Consider the following 25,074-nt stretch of genomic DNA (forward strand, 5'->3'; position numbering starts at 1 on the left):
CAGGCAGAGGTGCTGCAAATGTCTTTGCACTAGTGGGACTATAGCAAAGTCCAATAGCCACGTTTAGGATGCCACTAGGTACACTGAGTGTTTGCTAGTATAATGGCTTAGTTATAATGAGTTGGAGTGTGCAATGCAGGCAGAGATGCTGCAAATGTCTTTGCACTAGTGGGACTATAGCAAAGTCCAATAGCCACGTTTAGGATGCCACTAGGTACACTGAGTGTTTGCTAGTATAATGGCTTAGTTATCATGAGTTGGAGTGTGCAATGCAGGCAGAGGTGCTGCAAATGTCTTTGCACTAGTGGGACTATAGCAAAATCCAATAGCCACGTTTAGGATGCCACTAGGTACACTGAGTGTTTGCTAGTATAATGGCTTAGTTATAATGAGTTGGAGTGTGCAATGCAGGCAGAGGTGCTGCAAATGTCTTTGCACTAGTGGGACTATAGCAAAGTCCAATAGCCACGTTTAGGATGCCACTAGGTACACTGAGTGTTTGCTAGTATAATGGCTTAGTTATAATGAGTTGGAGTGTGCAATGCAGGCAGAGGTGCTGCAAATGTCTTTGCACTAGTGGGACTATAGCAAAGTCCAATAGCCACGTTTAGGATGCCACTAGGTACACTGAGTGTTTGCTAGTATAATGGCTTAGTTATCATGAGTTGGAGTGTGCAATGCAGGCAGAGGTGCTGCAAATGTCTTTGCACTAGTGGGACTATAGCAAAGTCCAATAGCCACGTTTAGGATGCCACTAGGTACACTGAGTGTTTGCTAGTATAATGGCTTAGTTATAATGAGTTGGAGTGTGCAGAGGACAGGAGGGTACAGTGCCAGGATTGTGGGGCTCTGGGTAGAGGAAATGAAGCCTGCCTTTCTATTCCCTCCTAATAGGGAAATGCAGGGAGGAAATCCCTGACCTTGGCTACACAGACGCTGTCTCTGTTTTCAGGACCTGTCACCTATGGCTCTGACCCTGCCGGTTTGAGCCCTTAAAAGGACTGATAGAAAGTGCTCTCCCTAAGCTGTCTAACGCTGTGTATGCAGCGCATACAGCAGTATCGGCGATAGGACAAAGGACGGAGCTGCGACAGTGATGTCTGACACCAAAGACGCAGAAGAGATAATGGCGTCCTGGAGGAAAATGTCCGGTTTTATAATGCAGGGACATGTGACATGGACATCCTATCACACATGCCGTTGCTTCTCTGACTAAAAGTCCACTTAGCTGTGTGCGTGTCTGGGATTGGCTGACATGCTGGCCCGCCCCACAAGACGCGCGCGCTTAGGGAAGGAAGACAAGGAAAAAAAAAAAAAATGGCGATCGCCATTATAGAAACAGCAGTGATCTGAAGGCACTGTACACTGAAATGTCATAATAGTGTGATTCACAGAGTGACTTACACTATTACAGCGGAAACCAAGCTAGGAATTAGCTGTTTTTTTGCTGCTAGAACCGTTCTCGAACGTTTCTAGAACTATCGAGCTTTTGCAAAAAGCTCGAGTTCTAGTTCGATCTAGAACAGGCCCCAAAATCACTCGAGCCTAGAACTGGAGAACCTCGAACCGCGAACCGCGCTCAACTCTAGTTAGGGCACATTAGCACTTTAAGAAAGGGAAGTTATGCGTCCTAAGCAGACTCTCAGGAAACCTGTGCAGCGTGCGCAGTCCTTGGGAGCAGGAGGAAGCTAAATGGTTTCTGCAGAAGGAAGAAAACATGGACATCCAGGGAGAGGCAGGGGAGAGCAGTCAAGATGTAAGGCAGGATATTGCAAGGACGCCACCATTATATATATTTGGTTGAATACAGACATGTTAAACATTTCACAAATTTTAAAGGACAATAATCTTTTATCATTTGAAAGACCTGAAGAACTAATGTGCTCTTGTAAGGTGGTTGGTAGCTGTGGACTTGGTATTTATCTCCTAAACCCCACCACGCTACATGAAAATGACGGTTCTGGCTTTGTGTGTGTGGTTTTGTTGTAGTTGTTACTTAGGCAATGTGACGGGCTCCTTCTCCCATATCACACAATCAACAGAGCGAGAGATGGCTGTACAAACCAAAGAGCATTTATTCCAAGCAAATCAAATGGTCCATAACATAATCCACCATACAGAGGGTAAAATTAGTTCAGAAATATGAATATAATCCAATAAGCGATAAATGTCCTGGTCTCTTTGGGGAGCCGCAGCTTTTCCCTCAGAGGTTCAATCTTCCTGCTTCACTCTTGAAGTTTTCAAACAGACTCCCTCTCTTCTCCTGCTCATCCAAGAGCGCACGCGCTGACTCCCTGCACCATCATTTGAAACTGGGACCGCGGACACACTGGGAAACCTACAGCACAGCCGCCCGCATGCACAGAGTGGCAGCCAGCAGGCCGCCCGCCCACCCGCACAGAGAGACAGCCGGGAGAAAGCACCAGAGAATTGCTCCCATTTGTTTTGCTATATGGATTCGATTGGCAAAGCATATAGAGTTTACGGAGGGCATACTTGGCTCCGTTATAAAGAGCAATTTCATCAGAGGAAAGCCATTCCCCCTTCTATTAGGTGGGATCAAAAAGACATAGGCCTCCCGCGAGGTATGGGCATTCCTTTCAGGGGGGGCCGGTAATCAGTCTGGTCAGGCGATGCCCCAAAAGCCAGGCCTGTGTTGGCCAGTCAACTTTAAGCACATCTGCTCACATTGCAGCGGAGCATCCCATGGGGCATCCAGATGTTTTAAAAGGGGGAAGCCCAAGCTCAGTTCTAACAATACCCAAGGTGGAGACACCGGTTAGGCTAATCGCGATGCTCCCGTGCCTAAATAGGTATCCTGATCCTGAGAAGGCAGAGCTTTTGAGAGTGGGTTTCGACGGGGGTTTTAGGATTCCAGCCTCGGGATTTATCATTTCAGCAGCGTCTAAAAATTTAAAGTCAGCATATCAGCATGCGGGGGTGATGTCTGAAAAATTGGCGAAGGAAGTGGCTATAGGTAAAATGGCGGGTCCGTTTCAAGTTTCATCTTTTCCTGATCTGGTGACTTAGCCGTTAGGCGTTGTGCCAGAAAAGGAGCCAGGAAGGTTTCGGCTGATTCATCATCTTTCTTACCCTTGTGGTATGTTATTTAACTATGGGATAGCCCCTGAAATGTGTTCAGTGGTCTATTTGTCTTCTGACGAGGCCATCACATGAGTGAAAAGTTGTGGTAGGGGCGCGCTGATGGCAAAGACTGATATTGAATCGGCCTTCAGGCTACTACTGGTTCACCCAGACAGCATGAGGCCTGTGCCACACATCCGTGCCTCCGGCACGTGTTTGTCATTTTTTACACGTACCGGCGGCACGGAGACACTTTAACCAATGCTACCCTATTGTAGCAGGCACACACACGTAAAACCACACGGAACGTGTGTCCGTGTGCGTTTGTACGTGTGTGCGATTTTCAAAGCGCTGACATGTCCGGTTTTTCGCCGGCAGCACGGGTGTCACACGGCCCGCACCCGCACCACACGGGTGTAGTGTGGATGCGGTCCCGTGTGACACGCGCCGGAGAAAACACACATGTCAGTTAAAAAAAAAAAAAAACATTAACTCACCTTCTCCAGCCCTCCTGTCTCTGCCGCTGCTGCCTCTTGCTGCCGACCGCCGCTCATTATTCTCATTGAATATTCACTTCACTGCCTGGCAGCAGCAGCAGCGGGGAGACGGGAGGACTGGAGACCGAGGATCAGCACCACGGACAGCAGCGCGGACATCAGGAAGGACCAGGTGAGTATAATAATTACTGATTCTACGTGTGCTATCGCGGATAGCGCACGTAGAACACACGTGTCACGCACGTACCAGAGACACGTACTTACCTGCACACAACACGCAGGGAAAATACGTGTCTCTCGGCACGTGCGTGAAATTCACGTGAGTGTGGCAGAGGCCTTAGGTTGTTTTTGGGAGGGGGAATTCTTTGTTGATAGGTGCCTGCCCAAGTGGTGTTAAATCTTTTGCGCTTCTTTCGAGGCCTTAAGTTCCTTTTTGGAATGGGTGGTCCAAGATATACCGTGTTTTTCCAAAAATAAGACCTCCCCCAAAAATAAGCCCTAGCAGGGATTTTCAGCATTTTCGGAGAAAGGCTTAAATATAAGCCCTCCCCCGAAAATAAGCCCTAGTTGCGGATCAATAATGAGGTGTCCGTGCAGCTAAAAAAGTTACAGATACTGCAGGACACTTCATTATACACAGCGGCATCCGGCAATTACACTCACCAGACACCGAGCAGCAGGACCTGCAGTGATCACACACCCGGACACATCAGATCTCACACACACACACACACACACACACACACACACAATCAGATCTCACACACACACACACACACACACAATCAGATCTCACACACACACACACACACACAATCAGATCTCACTCACACACCTGATCTCACACACAAACATCGGATCGCACACACAATCAGATCACACACAATCAGATCGCACACGCAAACATCAAATCACACACACACACAAACATCGGATCGCACACACATCGGATCGCATACACACTCACCTCATCCAGCGACACTGATCTCTTCTCGCCGTGAGAATACTGAGAGGCAGTGCGGTGCAGAGCGACAAACAGGACCTGCGGTGGACACGTGACTTGCTCTCATTCCCTGCTGCTGTAAGTGCTGGATGTGATGTGTGTGTGTGTGTCTGTGTGTGTGTGATCTGCTGTGTGTGTCTGCAATCGGCTGTGTGTGTGTTTGCGATCGGCTGCGTTTTTCTGCGATCGGCTGTGTGTGTCTGCGTTCGGCTGTGTGTGCCTGTGATCGGCTGTGTGTGCCTGTGATCGGCTGTGTGTGCCTGTGATCGGATGTGTGTATCTATGATCGGATGTGTGTATCTGTGATCAGCTGTGGGTGCCTGTGATCGGATGTGTGTATCTGTGATCGGCTGTGTGTGCCTGTGATCGGATGTGTGTATCTATGATCGGATGTGTGTATCTGTGATCGGCTGTGTGTGCCTGTGATCGGATGTGTGTATCTGTGATCGGCTGTGTGTGCCTGTGATCGGATGTGTGTGCCTGCGATCGGATGTGTGTGCCTGCGATCGGATGTGTGTATCTGTGATCGGCTGTGTGTGCCTGCGATCAGATGTGTGTATCTGTGATCGGCCGTGTGTGCCTGCGATCGGATGTGTGTATCTGTGATGGCTGTGTGTGATCTGCTGTGTATATCTGCCATCTGCTGTGTGTGTGTGTGTGCCTGTGATCGGATGTGTGTATCTGTGATCGGCTGTGTGTATCTGTGATCTGCTGTGTGTGTGATCTGCTGTGTGTGCCTGCGATGTGCTGTGTGTTTCAGCGTGTCAGCTAGCAGCAGGGTAGGACGGCATGCAGCACCGACCGGAGATCACAGGAGGACCTTGGAACCACGCAGATGTCCTGGTCTGGTGAGTATGAGTCTCCTGGGATGTTGGGGGGGGGGGTCGGTTTTTTTGGTGGGTAAACTTACCCCCAACCGTGTTTCTCCAAGAATAAGACCTCCTCCAAAAATAAGCCCTAGTGCTTTTTTGGGGGGCAAAAAAATATAAGACAGTGTCTTATTTTTGGAAAAACACGGTATCAGGTCTGGAGTCGCTTATACATTACCTGGATGATTTCTTGTGCAATGGTCCTGTGGGTTCTTTGCAATGTGCAAGCATTTTCGGATCAATGGAATGGGTAGCAAAATGTTTTGGGGTCCATTTGGCACCGGAGAAAACGGTTGGTCTTACCACTTGCATTTGTTTTTTTGAGAATCATTATTGATTCAGTAAGCTGGGAATTTCGTTTTCCCAAAGATAAAGTTGCTTTGAAGAAGGTTGAGGTGGCAATGGCCTGCCGAGTCAAGAAGTTGACATTGAAGGAAGTTCAGTTGTTGGGAAAACTCAATTTTGCATGCCGAGTTATGCCCATGGGGCGGCTTAGTTTCTCATAGGTAAGCCAGTGCCATGGCGGGGGTGCAGGCCCCCATCATCATATTCGTCTGTCCGCAGAGCACAGGGCAGACCTATTAGTTTGGAGGGAATTTTTGGGATTGTACGACAGTCGCTCTCTGCTGATGGAGTACGTAGTGGACAATGTAGACCTTGAGCTGTTTGTGGATGTGGCAGGCAGCACGGGTTTTGGGGCCTATGTTAAGGGTCAATGGTATGTTGGTCGGTGGCCTGAGGATTGGGTCTGAGCTGGGTTGATGAAGAATGTTGCTGTGTTGGAAATTTTTCCAATATTGGTAACATTGCATTTGTGGAAAGGGCAACTATCAAGCGAGGTTTGAGGGATTTATTCAAGTGTTTTTTAGTACAGCAGGTGTTGAAGGGGTTTTGGAGGGGCCACAAGACCATGGATGGTCGGCGGCCCATTTCTTTTAGTTTATTGGAGAGATTGGGTAGGGAGTTGGGGGTGATTTGTAAGTCCATTTTCGAGGAGTTGCTTTTCCATTTAGCCTTTTCACTAGCCTTTTTTGAGGCATTGCGGGTTACTGAATTGAAAGTTCTGAAGGGGGTTTGTTACGAGGCGACATTGTCGCTCTCAAAAACGGCATAGAATTTTGGATTCGGAAGTCTAAAATTGATCAAGCGGGTAAGGGTCAATGGGTCTGTTTAGGTGCTGTGTCATCTTCGGCTATGTGTCCTTTGGGGTGTGTCAACAATGTTTGTGGGGTTTGCCCACATTGGGATGGACCCTTGTTGTGTCATGAGGATGGTTCCTTCTTGTCACAGTACCAGTTCAGTGCTGTTTTTAGGGCATGCTTGAGTTCACTGGGCCTGGATCTGGCCAGCTTTGCTTCTCACTCGTTTCCGATCAGGGCTGCGACGTAAGCAACTTTGTGTGGTCTCAATTCTGACGCTATATGGAGCATAGGACAGTGGAAATCTGAGCACGTTAGATCGCGTGTTCGTCCTTGTGCGATTGTGGACAGTTATATTGGTTGTTGGGTAATGGTCCCTGGTTTCTGGGGGACTGGATCTTAATTCTATATAGTGTGTATTTCTTCTTTTTCAGAGGCTTCCCCTTGCTTGGTTTGGTTTATGGACCATTCTTCTGTTTATTGGGGTGCGCTTCGAGTGGATGCCAGAAGTAACGGTAGACAACTGGGTTTTCCCAGGGCATCGGCCTGTTAAGGTTAGGAGACTGCTGATATTCCTGTAAATATCCAGTTCAAGGGTAAACTCCTTCCCTATTCAGGGATAGAGGCAACCCAAGAACTATGAACTACTACTCCAAGAGTCTAGGAGGAAAAAAACAGGTAAGCCCCAAAAATAGAGCACAAGAGTGGTTGGAAACTAACTGCCAGCAACCCTCTGACTATATATACACAACTAGAAATAGCGATAGAGCTTGCCTACTCTACCTAGACGCCTCATCACTGCCTAAGAAACTAGCTAGCTTCAAAGATCAAGAAAGGAATCCTAACTTGCCTCAGAGCAGCCCCAAAGGGATAGTTAAAGCCCACAAGATATATTGACAATGATATAACAAGCAAACAATACACAGTTGGTTAGGAACAAACGTGAGCAAAGAGAGGACCTGCTAACTAAGACACAAAAGGATAGGATAGATCACTGGGTGCAGCCAACAAAACCCCTAATATATGACAACTCCTGATAATCAAAAATTCCCTTAGGACCACACGATCCTCCACCCACTACATCAGGGAACTGTTGTGCAGGGCACCAGGCAGGATTAGCATATCAAAGAAGTTGTCACAAAAACGGTTTAGTAGCAACTGCCATAGCCAGACAAATATTCAATTTCCAACAAGACTAATAATGAACAGCACATAGAAGTGGAATACTAAATACAACAAAAAGTAAATATGCAAATAGTGGAAAAAAACAAACCTTCACTGGATTCTCAGCAATGTCTTTTTGTTACAGATCATCAGTGGGAACACAATGGAACATAAATGAATATTTGAGTGAAAAAATGCAGAACAATGTTCAGACAGAGAAAAAAAACTCCACTATATGTTTTTTCACTAAGAATGAACAGTTTCCATAGCATTTCAAAATTAACTGAAATAGAATCACTTAAACATTGCACAAAGAGAAAAATGCATGAAAACTGTTCAGTCACAGGAAAAAAAACAAATTACTTATCCCAGGCTCCAAAAAGCGAGATCAAGATGACTAGGAAAAAAGGCAAAAATTGCATCCAAAAGGCAGACAAACTGCAGTAGACAGCACTGGAGATCTCCAAGGCAAAAAAAAAAGAAGCAAGCTGGAGCACCATGGAGAAATGTCCAGCGGGTTACAGGCACACGGTCGACATGACAAGCATCAGTTTGAGGCAGAATCCCTTGCTTTATACATAAAGAGCTGGACATGATTGGCCCACTGGGATTAGAGCCAAGTCCTTCACCTGTCTTAGTGACAAAGAACCTGACACATATCCAGCACTGGCCACTAGAGGGAGCCCAAAACATCCTCAGGAAGATTCTTAATCTCTTCACAACATCAGCCCTTATCAAGTGGCTCGGGATTATGGGTATGAGGTGGAACCGGGTATTGCAGGAATTCAGTAGGTATGTTCATTTAGACAAGCCGCCCGACATTCTGGTCGGGAATGATTTGGGTGTGCGTCCTTTTAGAGTTTTAGTGAAGGACATGAAACATGATTTGTTATGTTAATGGGTGTCTTTTCTGGGTGTGGTGATGGTGTAGTCAGAGATTTGTCCAAGGAGTACGTTGCATAATGCACAATCAGTAAAGAAGCCTAATAAGGCTCAGGTGAAGGTCAATAGGGCTATCTCAAAATTTGTGACAGCAAAGGTGGGGCTTATAATTCGCCATTTTGAATTGGAGCAGGGGGATAAAAAATTTTGATTGGCAGACAGGGTGCACTTGAACGCGGTGGGTATTGATTTATGGGCACTTGGTTTGCAGGAAGGTTTTGAGTGAGCCTTGCTTATGCGGAAGGGGGTCTCAGGCACTTGAGGTTGTAAAGGTGCTCTTGTTGTGGCATGTTTTGGTGCGTCCTTGAAGTTGGTTTTAAATTGATCTGGTGGATCCATCCGGGTAGGGATCCCCTAATAGGCAAGGAAGGTTGGTTACCTGGTGAGTTTTGGGGGATCCTGGTGGTGAATTTTGGGCCCCGTGGGAGTTGGTTAATGGTAAATACAACACTTCGTCTTTTTTGTGCTCCCGAACCAGTGTGGGTAACGGCTGTGAGCAATTTGGTTTCATGGTTTTAGTTATGTGAATCACCAGGTTTTTGTATAACTTCAAGGAGTTACCGAAGTTCTTAGTAATTTCTGTTATGTATTTATTTAATAAAGTGGCTGCTGTGGCCAAAATTATCCAAGCAATGTGTCAGAGTATTTACTGTTGGAGGGGCGGTGGGCCCGCTGGGTATTCCGGAATCTTCAATTCCAGGGTCAAGAGATTTGTGGCCGCTTGAAGGGAGCAGGAGAATTATGTCTTACATATTGACCAGCTTTTCTTTTGTTCAGCCGCCTCATATGTCATACATCACCATAGTGGCATGACCAGTGGCATAACTAGAGTTTGATGGGCCCCGGTGCAAAGTTCGGACCTGGGCCCCCCCTCCATGTACACCGACACTTGGGGTACAGGACAATGACTCTGACACTCGGGGTACGAGTAATGACGCTGACAGTTGGCTCTTACACTCAGCCCCCAGATTTCCCATGATCTGAAATCCCTCTATCAGCACCCAGCTTTCCTATGTTCTGATAGCCATCTTGTCCTCGGCACCCAGCTTTCCCATGCTCTGCTATATATCTTTCCCTCAGCACCCAGCTTTCCCATATCAGAGCATGGGAAAGCTGGGTACTGAGAGATGTATAGCAGAGCATAGGAAAGCCGGGTGCTGAGGGAAAGAGCATTTTCCCTCAGCACAAAACCTTCCCATCCCATGCTTGTATCTTTGTCCCCCCTTGTATATAGTTCTCCAAATAGAATAATGGCCCCCGCATAGCCTTCCATATAGTATAAAGGGTCCCACATAACCCTTCATATATTAGAATGCAGCTACATAGTCCTTCATGTATTATAATGCATTTCCCATAGTTCTCCATGTATTATAATTCACCCCATAGTCCTCTATGTATAAAGTAGCCCTCATAGCCCTCTATATATTATAATTTTAATATATAATATATTATAATATTATAAATTTACCATAGCTCTCCATGTATTATAATTCATCCCATAGTACTCCATATATTATACTGCACCACATAGTCCTCCATGTTTTATAATGCACCCCCATAGTTCATGTATAAGGTAGCCTTCATAGTCCTCCATATATTATAATATAGCCCCCATAATCCTATACGTATTATAATGCAGCACCATAAAACCTTCATATTGTGTTATGCAGCCCCATACTCCTCCATGTATAATGCACCCATATAGTCCATGTATACGGTGTCTGTCATGTTGTATAATGCAGCCCCAAAGACCCCCAAGTATAATGCAGCAGCCCCCCATGCTCCATGTATAATGCAGCCAGCCGCCTATGCTCCATGTATAACGCAGGCAGCCCCCTCATACTCCATGTATAACGCAGGCAGCCCCCTCATACTCCATGTATAACGCAGGCAGCCCCCCATGCTCCATGTATAACACAGGCAGCACCCCCATTCTCCATTTATAATGCAGGCAGCCCCCTATGCTCCATGTATAATGCAGACAGCCCCCATGCTCCATGTATAATGCAGGCAGCCCCCCATGCTCCATGTATAATGCAGCCCTCCATGCTCCATACATAAGGCAGGCAGCCCCCCATGCTCCATGCATAAGGCAGGCAGCCCCCCATGCTCCATGTATAAGGCAGGCAGCCCCCCATGCTCCATGTATAATGCAGGCAGCCCCCCATGCTCCATATATAATGCAGCCCTCCATGTTCCATATATAATGCAGCCCCCATACGCCATGTATAATGCAGGCAGACCCCCATGCTCCATGTTTAATGCAGGCAGCCCCACATGCTCCATGTATAATGCAGGCAGCCTCCCATGCTCCATGTATAATGCAGCCAGCCGCTCATGCTCCAAGTATAACGTAGGTAGCCCCCCATGCTCCATGTATAATGCAGGCAGCTCCCCATGCTCCATGTATAACGCAGGCAGCCCCCCATGCTCCATTTATAATGTAGGCAGCCCCCCATGCTCCATGCATAATGCAGGCAGCTCCCCATGCTCCATGTATAATGCAGACAGCCCCCATGCTCCATGTATAAAGCAGGCAGCCCCCCATGCTCCATGTATAATGCAGCCCTCCATGCTCATGTATAATGCAGCCCTCCATGCACCATATATTTAATGCAGGCAGCCCCACATACTCTATGTATAAGGCAGGCAGCCCCCCATGCTCCATGTATAATGCAGGCAGCCTCCCATGCTCCATGTATAATGCAGGCAGCACCCATGCTTTATGTATAATGCAGCCCTCCATGCTCCATGTATAATGCAGCCATCCATGCTCCATGTATAATGCAGCCCCCCATGCTCCATGTATAATGCAGGCAGCCCCCCATGCTCCATGTTTAATGCAGGCAGCCCCCCATGCTCCATGTATAATTCAGGCAGCCCCCCATGCTCCATATATAATGCAGCCCTCCATGCTGCATGTATAATGCAGCCCCCCATGCTCCATGTATAATGCAGGCAGCCCCCATGCTCCATGTATAATGCAGCCCTCCATGCTCCATGTATAATGCACCCATATAGTCCATGTATACGGTGTCTGTCATGTTGTATAATGCAGCCCCAAAGACCCCCAAGTATAATGCAGCCAGCCCCCCATGCTCCATGTATAATGCAGCCAGCCGCCTATGCTCCATGTATAACGCAGGCAGCCCCCCCATACTCCATGTATAACGCAGGCAGCCCCTCATGCTCCATGTATAACACAGGCAGCCCCCCCATGCTCCATTTATAATGCAGGCAGCCCCCTATGTTCCATGTATAATGCAGACAGCCCCCATGCTCCATGTATAATGCAGGCAGCCCCCCATGCTCCATGTATAATGCAGCCCTCCATTCTCCATGTATAATGCAGCCCTCCATGCTCCATACATAATGCAAGCAGCCCCCCATGCTCCATGCATAAGGCAGGCAGCCCCCCATGCTCCATGTATAATGCAGGCAGCCCCCCATGCTCCATGTATAATGCAGGCAGCCCCCCATGCTCCATGTATAATGCAGGCAGCCCCCATGCTCCATGTATAATGCAGCCCCCCATGCTCCATGTATAATGCAGCCCTCCATGCTCCATACATGATGCAGGCAGCCCCCCATGCTCCATGCATAAGGCAGGCAGCCCCCCATGCTCCATGTATAATGCAGGCAGCCCCCCATGCTCCATGTATAATGCAGGCAGCCCCCCATGCTCCATGTATAATGCAGGCAGCCCCCATGCTCCATATATAATGCAGCCCTCCATGCTCCATGTATAATGCAGCCCCCATATGCCATGTATAATGCAGGCAGACCCCCATGCTCCATGTTTAATGCAGGCAGCCCCACATGCTCCATGTATAATGCAGGCAGCCTTCCATACTCCATGTATAATGCAACCAGCCGCCCATGTTCCAAGTATAACGCAGGCAGCCCCCCATGCTCCATGTATAATGCAGGCAGCCCCCCGTGTTCCATGTATAACGCAGGCAGCCCCCATGCTCCATTAATAATGTAGGCAGCCCCCCATGCTCCATGCATAATGCAGGCAGCTCCCCATGCTCCATGTATAATGCAGACAGCCCCCATGCTCCATGTATAATGCAGGCAGCCCCCCATGCTCCATGTATAATGCAGCCCTTCATGCTCCATGTATAATGCAGCCCTCCATGTTCCATATATTTAATGCAGGCAGCCCCACATACTCTATGTATAAGGCAGGAAGCCCCCATGCTCCATGTATAATGCAGGCAGCCCCCCATGCTCCATGTATAATGCAGGCAGCCTCCCATGCTCCATGTATAATGCAGGCAGCACCCATGCTCCATGTATAATGCAGCCCTCCATGCTCCATGTATAATGCAGCCCTCCATGCTCCATGTATAATGCAGCCCCCCATGCTCCATTTATAATGCAGGCAGCCCCCCATGCTTCATGTTTAATGCAGGCAGCCCCCCATGCTCCATGTATAATTCAGGCAGCCCCCCATGCTCCATGTATAATTCAGCCCTCTATGCTGCATGTATAATGCAGCCCCCCATGCTCCACGTATAATGCAAGCAGCCCCCATGCTCCATGTATAATTCAGCCCTCCATGCTCCATCTATAATGCAGCCCCCTATGCTCCAAGTATAATGCAGGCAGCCTCCCATGCTCCATGTATAATGCAGGCAGCCCCCATGCGCCATCTATAATGCAGGCAGACCTCCATGCTCTATGTATAATGCAGCCCCCCATGCTCCATGTATAATGCAGGCAGCCCCCCATGCTCCATCTATAATACAGGCAGCCCCCATTCTCCATGTATAATGCAGCCCTCCATGCTCCATGTATAATGCAGGCAGCCCCCCATGGCCTCTGGCAACCGTGTACACATTGATTTAAAAAAAAACAAAACAAAAACAAGTTCTTACCGCTCCTTGTTCCAGCGCTGCTCCGTCCTCACCTCGCCTTGTTCTCCTGCTGCTGTGGTCAGCATCCTCCCGCCCTGCGCTCTGTGCTTTCAGCACAGCAGTTGCACAGGAGTGATGTCACCGCGCAGGCACAGGGGGGGAAAAATAATGGAGCGTGGAGCTGCATTGGCCGCTCCACGCTTCATTGTTGCTGTGTGCGATGACGGGGGAGGGGGGCCCCGTGCCGCCGCTGACACCGGGCAGGGGGGCCCCGTGTCATTGGCAGCACCAGGTCACATAGCGGCTGCGTGGTCTGCGCCAGATCAGCGCAGCTCCTCTCACAGAAAGGAGCTGGCTGCTGATCCGCCGAGCGGCCGCAGGCCCCTAAGCTGCGACCGCGGTAGTTACGCCCCTGGGCATGACACATGTGATGTAATGCACACCTATTCAAGAGAAGAGCTGCAGGCGCCATCACGTAAGAGGTGGTTTTCCTGCTCCTGTCCAGTTTTCACAGGTGATCATTATGTTCAAATGGCTGGGATGTGTGAATCGATTCTCTCCTTCTCTCCATCTCTGTTAAGAGCTAATTTCAGTAAATGTGTTGTCAGCAAAGGAGATACAGTTTGAGTATCTATAAGCTACATCGCTCGCCACAAAAGTGTTTAAAATTTGCTTAATTGAAAGCCCTAAATAACCAACAGCATCTATGTAACCAGGCTGATGCGGGCTTTACGTGAGACGAGCTATCGTGCGATGCATCGTCGGGGTCACGGTTTTCGTGACGCACATCAAGGCATCGTTCACGACGTCGTCTCGTGTGACACCTCCGAGCGACGCAGTATCGCTCACAAATCGTAAGTCGTGTACTCGTTGCTCAGTTTTAAAAAATTGTTTAATTAAAATGGCGCCGGTTGTTCATCGTACCCGGGGTAGCACACATTGCTCCGTGTGACACCCCGGGAACAATGAACACCGCTTACCTGAGTCCCGCGGCTCCCGGCTGCTATGCGGAAGGAAGGAGGTGGGCAGGATGTTTACATCCCGCTCATCTCCGCCCCTCCGCTTCTATTGGCCGGCGGCTGTTTGACATCACTGTGACGCCGAACGTCCCTCCCCCTTTAGGAAGAGGATGTTCGCCACCCACAGCGAGGTCACTCAGCAGGTAAGTACGTATGACGGAGGTTTCACGACTTTGTGCGACACGGGCAGCGATTAGCCCGTGACGCACAAACGACGGGGGCGGGTACGATCGATCGTGAAATTGCACAATCGGTCATCTCGTGTAAAGCTGGCATAAGCCCCTCAGCTCTGGTCCTTACCACCCGAAAGACACAGTATCACAGTGTGGCCTCCACACAGCATCACCTCCAAGTGAACCAATCAAAAAAATTCACCTTCTATGATAAATTGGTAGAAGACCTGACAAGCAGCACACTGATTCTCAGGCACCACAGCTTTTGTATTAGCATTATACATATTAGATAGAAGAGTTGTTATAGGAACATATGATGGTTATAAATAGTGAGGTCCTGTCAGCTCGTAGATCCAATATCACTGCTCCTAAGCCTCATATAGCTATTCTGCTGTTTGGATTTATTGTTTCTGACATCCATAGTACTTTTATTTCTGTCAAGGCTTTATGCCTCATGAGTTGCTTTTCAGCAAATCGAAAATAAACCTGAACTATCGTTGAGTTTATTAATGACAGATTTATTTGAGAAAAAACAATGGTGCAATTACATATACTAATTACATCCTCCCTCGTTTGTTCTACCATGGATAATCCGTTACTCAGTGGTGGTAATCGCAGACCGGTTGTTTTTAATATGGCTGTATATCTAATTTCTCCCTTCTTTCCTTTTTTTGTAATAGTTCATAATGGTGCGTTTTTTGTGGTTCGCTTGAATACCGTGCTACATCATACGGAGTGTTGTCTTCCCTATGTCTGGAACTAACAAGAGGCAATGGACGAATTCTTCCCTCTTCCCAAATCTATTTATATAACGGAATTGCATATAAAATATTGTTTATGCTCATTTATAGGATTTTTACCAATCTGTACTTCACACAAGGCATATGATTGTTTCCTTACTGTGAATTTGCTGATAATACATGCATACATGTGGATAAATGTCTGGTGGATATAGTTTTAAACTTATATGTGTAATGTTATTTGACTTTGTTCTGACCTGTTCCATAATGATGAAATGTTCGCACCTCCGCTCGCACTCATGTAAGGAAATTTGAGGCGGTTCATTATATCTCCTTCTGTGTCCGCTTTCATCTTCCACTTCTATCACTTCTCCGCGCCGGTGACTGTGCTGCCGTCCCGTGGAGCATGTGAGCGTACCGGCGTCACGTGTTACTCGAGTTGGGGGTGTGTACTTGGTGCACGCCTCCCGCTTGGCTTGACTGTGAGTGGCGGAGCGTGGTTACCGGGGTGATGCGTACCCGGAACCACGTGGGGCCCTCAGGTTAAGTGGGGCGGTGGAGTCTGACGAGAATTGTGTCAGTGGTCATTGGGGGAGATATACTTCCACCACTGAATAAGACCAATGAAATCAGGAGACAGGACCGCATGGATCTGTGACCACTTCTGGTCTAGCGGTCACTAAGGAAGCGTGTCCCTGACAGCTATACTAATGGTATCAGTGGGCTAGATCCACCCACCCCACATATACTACACGTAATTTCCGGTTTCGGCGGCCGTGGGATCGCACCTGCATTCTATTATTCCTTTATGGAGGGTTATTTAAAAAGGCGACTGGTACTGCCTTTATCACTTAGGTGATCCTGGGCGTTCTCTAGGGACTTCACACTGATCCTGGGACTGTGGATTGGGTTATTTATACCAGGAGCATACTTTAGGAATTACTTGTTAAGCACTTGCACTTTAGGTAAGAAAATGTACTTTCCTCCTTTCTTACTAATAATGTATGCCTGATGTAGATATTTAATTATTATATGACCCTTTATTTCTGTGGTCATTCATGCAATATTTTGGGATAATTATCATCATGGCTACTCCTTACCATTGGTCGGAGAGACCATGACGATTTCAAACCTAACCACAGTCCCTATTATATTATTATTACATACAATTATCTTGGGTGATATTAACCCTCTCTTTGACAGTAATTACTCTCATATTTTTGAATTATTATAGTCTATAAATTAGGGTTGTTATTATTACCAAACATTGACTTATTGTATACCTGTCCCTATCTCGATATGGTAGTAAACCCCGTTTTAATCATTTTTTCCTGTTGTGTATGTCTCAATAAAGATATCTAGTTTTGCACATATACTCTTGTTCTCCTGTTTTTTACATATACTATATATACAGTTGCAATCAATTTTATTCAAGCACCATTGCAAATTTAGTTTATAAGGAAAATTTTGGCCTTTTTTAATAAACCATTTAAACAAGAACAATTTGAAAAACTCAACACAACTAATATGACAAGCAATTTCTCCAAATTCAAAACAAAAAATTTGGAGTGACTACTGTAGTCTCAGAATTATTCACACCCTTCATGACAACCCATAACATGAAAGGAAAGTTAATAAAAATACAACTTTCATCACAAAATATTCAGTTTTACTCATGTTAGGTGATACAAAAATTAATACAGCACTCATGAAAAATGACTACATCTAATATTTTGCATAACCGCCACGATTTTTAAGGACATCAAGTCTCCTAGGCATGGAATGAACAAGTAACATATTGCAACATCTATCTTTTTTCATTCTTCAAGAATGACCTCTTTTAGAACCTCGGTGCTGAATAGAGATGCACAACTTGTCACTTCAGAATTCCCCATAGATATTTTGATTGAGATCTAATCAGGAGACTGTCATACGGTGTTCAGCTCTAAACTCACCAAGTGTCATGGCGACCTCTGGCCCTGTTCATACAGCAGACTCGGACATGTCACACTATGGTTTCCCTGGTGCTTTTGAATTGCACAGGCAGACTCAGGCATAGACCAGTTGTGTACTTAATAGTGATCAGTCTAGCAGGAGTTAAATTTCTGCTAGTGTGAGGATTGCTGCTAGGGTCACAGGTTACTGGAGAACTATCATAGCCACCTCCGCCCTTAAAAAAGTGGTGAAGCCTATTCCTATAACAACTATAGCTTAATTTGTGAATACCGATCTCTGTGCTATGGTGATATTGTTCTGGTGATCTACTGTATGTTATTTTGTGTGTTGTGGAAATATCCTTATTGTTTGTTATTTCCTCCCCTGATTCTTTATTTCCCCCTAAGCACCTTACCTACCTTACCTTTGTGTGTGTGTGTGTGTGCAGTGAGATTGAGTTCTGTTTTTTTCCCTGTCTGTCTATTTGTGTGGGATAAAACCCTCCTAACCGGGGAGAGGGGGTATAGACCAGGGCTATTCAGGAGCTTGGGTGAGGAAGGTGGCCCAAACATCGTCGCCATTAGATGTATCTTTGGGAACAGGGACAGCTAGGCCCCCTCAACCAAAGGGAGGGCCCCTATTCCAAGTCATCTTGTCACATCCCGTGACAAAAACATACTTGACCACTGAATCATTTTCACCATGATCTTATTCAGAAATACAACAGTGGCTTTAGCTGTGTGTTTTGTATCATTGTCATGTTGGAAAAGTGCACGTCTACCAAGGTCATGTGGTTATGGTGGCATCTTCTCTTATAGAGCAGTATAACTGTGAATGCATAGTACCATGAAAGAAATGTAACTCCCTGACACCAGCAGCACTCATGCAGCCCCATGTAAGGACACAGCCACCACCATGTTTCACTGTAGGCACGATTAAATTTGCTTTGTATTTATGTGTGATGTAGAACTGGGAATAGGACTCCTAAACTGGCCCTCAGGCTAGGGAAGTCCCAAACTGTCCCTTATTCCAGAGGGACACCTGATGGTGGTGAGGTCTGGGCTGCCAGTGTAGCTCTAGCTCCTGAGTAGCCCTTGTCTAATACCCCCTCACTCCCAACCCAGGAGAATGCCGGGACTGGATTGATTAATCCCACACAAGAGACAGACAGAGAAAAATCAAAACTCAAACTTACAGCAAACAGTCGCAGAAGTATAGACAAACTGTGCTCAGGAGGTAAATAAAGAAAAGGGAGGAAATAAAAAATTACAAAAGTATTCCCACAACACACCAGACTTGCATACAGCAATACACCAGAAGCTGTGACCGGAATCACATAAGCCATTATCGAAGTGGAAGAGTAGGTTCCAACATCTTTTAAAAGGCAGAGGCGGACGTGATAGGCCTTTGGAAACCCATTACCCAAGCAGCAATTCACAGGCCAGAAAGAATTAGCTCCTTCTTGATAAACCACCAGTAAACTCACAACTGGTCGAAACCCAGCTCTAACTGAGCAAGTGAAAGAGCCCCAAGTAGTGTGTCAGACACTGCAGTGTGAACAGAGTCATAAAATGCCATGACTAGTGATGAGCAGACTTGCAGATAACCGGCATCAGCTATCCCGGTGATCCTGCTAATCCGGTTGTTAAAATCCAGTTCCGGGCCAAATTCCAGTCCCCATATAAGTCTATGGGGACCAGAATTCGGAAATTAAAAATGGTGGTAGAAGGGATAGAAGCAAGCGCACTGTACTTACTGAGGCTTCACCATGGCTGTACACTGCTTTCAGGCCGTGCATTCACTTCTAGTGCATTCACATTCAAAATACATTCATCGCATATGCACTGCTTTACCTGCCCACTGGCACCTGTGATTGGTTGCAGTCAGACACAAACCCACCTTAGTTGGCAGTGTGTCCGACGCTGCCAATCACAGGCGCTATGCGCATCTATTGTGGTATAAAAATAAATAAAATATTTGGCGTAGGGTCCCCCATATTATGGTACCCAGCACAGGTAAAGCATATGGCTACAAGCTGCAGCCCCCAACTGTGCGCTTATTTTGGCTGTTTATCAAATAGGAGGAACCGCATGTGGCTTTTTTAAAAAAAGTATTTTAGTAAATAATTTTTTAAAAAAAGGCGTACGGTCCCTCCCAATTTTGATATCCAGCCAAGATAAAGCCCCGCAGCTGGGGATGGTATTCTCATGCTGGGAGACCAATGCTTATTGGGCCGGCCCCCAGCTTAAAAATAGCAGCCTGCAGCCACCCGGGATTGTCACATCCATTAGCTATGACAAGCGCGGTGCTTTACTCGGATTTTCCTGATTGCCCTACTGCGGTGGCAATCAGGGTAATATCAGGGGTTAATGGCAGCGCACCACTGCCACTAAGCCCTAGATTAGTAATGGCAGGTGTCTATGAGACCCCCATTACTAATCTGTAAGTGAAAGTAAATAAACACAAACACCAAAACAATCCTTTATTTGGAATAAAATACAAAAATACACACGAGGTCCTACAACGGTCCTGGCTCCGCTACATCCGAGCCTGGAGAGACCGAAAACATGTACGATCTCTCCAGGCTCCAGCTAACACTGACAAGAGAGACCCGGCTGGCAGCAGTGATGATACTCAGTTCAGGGCGCAAAGAATAAATCATAATACAGCCCCAGATTCCAAAAAATGAAAAAGTCATGGATCTCTGAAAATGGCGACAAAAGCAACATTTTTATTTTTAATTTTTACAAATTTTCACAATTGTTTTCACCAATTAAATAAAAAACTATACTTGTTTGGCTTCTTCATACTCGTATCATACTGCCAGGTCAATTTTTCCATATAGTCAACATTGTAAATAAAAAAAACAAACAATTCTGGAATTGCACTTTTTTTTCGCAATTTCAATGTACTGGAGTTTTGATCCTGTTTTCCAGTACACTATACAGTAAAATGAATGGTGCCGTTTCAAAAATACAATTTATCCAGCAAAAAAAAGCCCCCCTTACGGCTATATGGCCAGAAAAATAAAAAAAAGTTATGGCTCTTGGAAAAAGGGGAGGTAAAAAACAAAAAACAAAAAACCCTGGAAAATCATCGGAGTTGAAGGGGTTAAAGAGGTTGTCTGACCCCGAAATCCAATTATTTTTTTTTAAGCTAATTTGTGCTGTATTGCAATATACAACACCCCTATAACTTTACTTTTTGTTTCTGGCTTTGTTCCTCCTGCATTTCACTTCCAGCACTCGGTTTGTTTACCTGTGGCTCTACCAAACATGGCAGCTCTTGCTGATTGTTTTTCTGACCTCACAACCAGGGATGGCATCGCCGGGCCTCAGGGTCTATCCCCACCCCCTGCACGCCCTCTGCACACTCATTGGCTGCCAGTAATCTCCCCCAGCATTGACCTCTATTATCACTACAGCATTGGAAATAACAGAGCAGAGATTCTGAAAGTGCAATATAATCATTACACTCCATATCACAGGGTGATAGAGCTTGACATGTCCCCACATTACCCCTGACATATGAGTACTGTGAAGTGAAAAGTCTATAGTGATGTGTGTATAGCTACAGATATACCTCATAATATCCTCATATTGCACTTCAGCTGCTGCAGAACCTCATAATTTACATTTCAGCTGCTGCAGAACCTTATAATTCACACCCCAGCTGCTGCAGAACCTTATATAATTCACACCCCAGCTGCTGCAGAACCTTATATAATTAACACCCCAGCTGCTGCAGAACCTTATAATTCACACCCCAGCTGCTGCAGAACCCTATAATTCACACCTCAGCTGCTGTAGAACCTCATAATACATACCTAAGCTACTGCAGAACTTCATAATACACACTTCAGCTGCTGCAGAATCTCATAATACAAAACTAAGCTGCTGCAGAACATCATAATTTTCTTCTCAGCTGCTGCAGAACCTCTTATTTTATGCCCCAGCTGCGGCAGAACCTTTTAATTCACACCCCATCTTGCTGCAGAACCTCATAATACATGCATAAATTGCTGTTGAACATCATAATTCATGCTTCAGCTGCTGCAGAACCTTATAATTCAACTAATAATTCCTATATGAAACTGCACACAGGATCAAAGACCTTAAAGGGTTGGTTCACCCATATTTTTTATTGTCTAGATCGATATTATATTGAGAAACAATGTTTCTCTCAAATACCTTATGTTGTCAATAGTGCCTGTGAGAGGCGCTATTGCAGACCACTGCTCCCCGTCCAGTGACGTACCCGTCAAGTGCCGCACACGTCACATCCGTGCAGCCGGCTACAGTCTTCCAGACTCTGAGCTGTGAGCGGTGTGTCACTGCTGTCACAGCCCATTTGCTCCCCCCTCCTCCTCCCTCCTCCCTCCTAGCACAGCACGACGCGTCTCCTGCTCCCCCTTCCTTCCTCCCTCCTCCCTCCTCCCTCCTAGCACAGCACATCTCCTGCTCCCCCCCCCTCCTCCCTCCTCGCAGAACGCTGCAAGCAAGAGACGTGCTGTGAGGGAGGAGGAGGAGGAGCAGGGAGAAGATGGGCTCAGAACGCAGCCGGCCGCACGGATGTGACGCGGCAGCATTGGACGGGTACGTCACTGGACGGGGAGCAGCGGTCTGCAATAGCGCCTCTCACAGGCACTATTGACAACATAAGGTATTTGAGAGAAACATTGTTTCTCAATATAATATCGATCTAGTGTCACGGCCGGGCGGTCGGGCCGACCCAGGAGGTGGATCCACTGGACCGAACTCTTAAGATGGTGGTAGGGAGTCCGGCAGCTGAAGCACTGATGGGCAGCAGAGCAGTCCGTGCAAGTGAAGGCAGCGGAGGAGTCCCTGGGACCACGGTGTCACAGATGGTAGTCCTGGTGACGTAGCTCAGGTTCGGAAGCCGAGATGATATCAGGCGGGGTCCGGAACCTCAGGAGCGAGATGACGGGTCACCGCAGGGATCCGAGATGGTACGGACTGTCAGATGGCAGACGGACAGTGTGCGGGGTTCAGGATACGGCAGACGGGATGGCGAGGCAGGTACGGCTCTACAAAGAGAGATAGGTGAGTACAGGCACATAAACACCAGGAGACCTGACTCCTAGCTCAGGGAACACGAAGATCAGGCCCCGCCCCCTTGGACACTAACCCCCTTTATACCCAGTACCTGTTCAACCTCATTTCCTGTTCATGGACGCTGGCCCTTTAAGAAAGGGTCAGTGACCGCGCGCGCGCCCTAACGCGCATGCGCGCCGCCCGGGTGCCAGAAGCCAGGGAAGGAGGCTGAGGGGAGGACGCAGGGGAGCCGGCCAGGTCCTGGGAAGCCGTCGGGCGCCGGGATCGGGGACCAGGGGGCCTGGGACGGACGGAATCCGGGGGCTGAGGAGCGGGCAGCGTGGCAGGTGAGCCGGGGAGCGGGGGTGAGGACCCGGGGAGCGTGACAGTACCCCCCCCCCCCACGCCCCCCACCCCGCAACCGGGACATGAAGGCACGGATAAGAGGAGTGCCCACGTTCTCCCTGGGCTCCCAAGACCTATCCTCAGGACCATACCCCTCCCAGTCCACCAGGAAGAACTGCCGACCTCGTACGGTCTTCATGGCCACGATATCCCTTACCGCATAGATGTCGTCATCGGCAATAGGTGGAGGGGCCGGACTGGCAGCATTGGAGAAGGGACCAAGGACAACCGGCTTGAGCAGGGAGACGTGGAATGAGTTGGGTATCCTCATCGTGGCCGGGAGCTGTAGCTTGTAGGAAACCTCATTGATCTTGCTGAGGACTTTAAACGGCCCAATGTAGCGAGGACCCAGCTTGTATGACGGTATCTTCAGGCGGACGTACTGGGAAGCAAGCCAGACGAGGTCTCCAGGAGAGAAACACGGAGGGTCTAGACGCCTTTTGTCAGCGTGTTTCTTCATCCGCTGGGAAGCGCGTCCAAGGGACGCCTTGACAGAGTCCCAAATGGTAGCGAAGTCACGGGCTACAGTATCAGCCGCAGGGACATCCGAAGAAGTGGATATAGGCAATGGAACGGAGGGCTGAAGTCCGTAAACGACATGGAAGGGAGATTTGGAGGACGACTCACTGATGTGGTGGTTATGTGAGAACTCAGCCCAAGGCAGAAGCGTGGACCAGTCGTCGTGATGGGTGTTGACATAGTGACGTAAGAAGGATGTCAAGATTTGATTGACCCTCTCCACTTGGCCATTAGACTGAGGATGGTATGCGGAAGAAAAGTCCAGAGTTACTCCCAGGTGTTTGCAGAGCGCCCTCCAGAAGCGGGAGGTGAACTGAGTTCCTCTGTCGGACACGATGTGGGATGGAAAGCCATGCAAGCGGAAGATGTGATGGATATAGGCTTCCGCGAGTTCCTGAGCAGAGGGCAGTCCAGCCATGGGGATGAAGTGGGCCATTTTGGAGAACCGGTCCACCACGACCCATATGACTGTGTGTCCAGAGGATAATGGCAAGTCCGTAATAAAGTCCATCGCAATGTGTTGCCAGGGAACTGAGGGTATCGGTAGAGGCAGAAGACGGCCATAGGGCAGGTGTTTGGGCGTCTTGTTCCTGGCACAAGAGGAGCAGGCAGAGACAAAGGCGGCGACGTCAGTGCGAAGGGATGGCCACCAGTAATGGCGTACAATCGCACCCCATGTTCTCTTCTGGCCTGCATGGCCGGCTGTTTTTGAGGCATGACCCCAGTGTAACACTTTTTGCCTGTCGGTCTCCGAGACATAGGTCTTCCCGGGTGGTATTTGGGCCAGAGTGACGGGAGCCACCGGAACAATCTTGCTAGGAGGGATGATAGGTTGGGTAGTCTCTTCCTCCTGCTCCATGGACATGAGGGACCTAGACAAGGCATCGGCGCGTACATTCTTGTCTGCGGGTCGGAAGTGGAGCTGGAAGTCAAACCTGGCAAAGAATAAGGACCACCTGGCTTGCCGCGGGTTCAGTCGCTGAGCGGACCGCAGGTATTCCAGGTTCTTGTGGTCCGTGTAGATGGTCACGGGGTACACTGCTCCTTCCAGGAGGTAGCGCCACTCCTCCAGGGCTAGTTTGACCGCCAATAATTCTCGGTCACCGATGGTGTAATTCCGTTCTGGTGCTGAGAAGCTCTTAGAAAAGAAACCGCAAGTCACCATCTTCCCGGAGGAGGATTTTTGCATGAGCACTGCTCCGGCTCCTGAGGAGGAGGCATCCACCTCCAAGGTGAACTGGCGGTTTAACTCCGGTCGGTGGAGTACAGGAGAGGAGGCGAAAGCTCGCTTCAAAGAGCAAAACGCGGCGTCGGCCGCAGGTGACCAGTCCTTTGGTTTAGCCTCCTTTTTGGTCAAAGCGGAGAGAGGGGCAGTCAGGGCGGAGAAGTGCGGGATAAACTGGCGGTAGTAGTTGGCGAATCCCAGGAACCGTTGGATTGCCTTCAGTCCCGAAGGAGGAGGCCAGTTGAGTATGGAGGAGACCTTCTTTGGATCCATCTGCAACCCAGTACCCGAGATGATGTATCCCAGGAAAGGGAGAGAAGACTGCTCAAAGACGCACTTCTCATATTTGGCGTAGAGACGATTCTCTCTCAGTCTTTGTAGGACCAGCTTTACGTTCTCTCTGTGGGTCTGGAGGTCCGGAGAGAAGACAAGGATGTCATCCAG

Source organism: Anomaloglossus baeobatrachus, chromosome 1, assembly GCF_048569485.1.
Source record: "Anomaloglossus baeobatrachus isolate aAnoBae1 chromosome 1, aAnoBae1.hap1, whole genome shotgun sequence".
NCBI classification, from domain to species: domain Eukaryota; kingdom Metazoa; phylum Chordata; class Amphibia; order Anura; family Aromobatidae; genus Anomaloglossus; species Anomaloglossus baeobatrachus.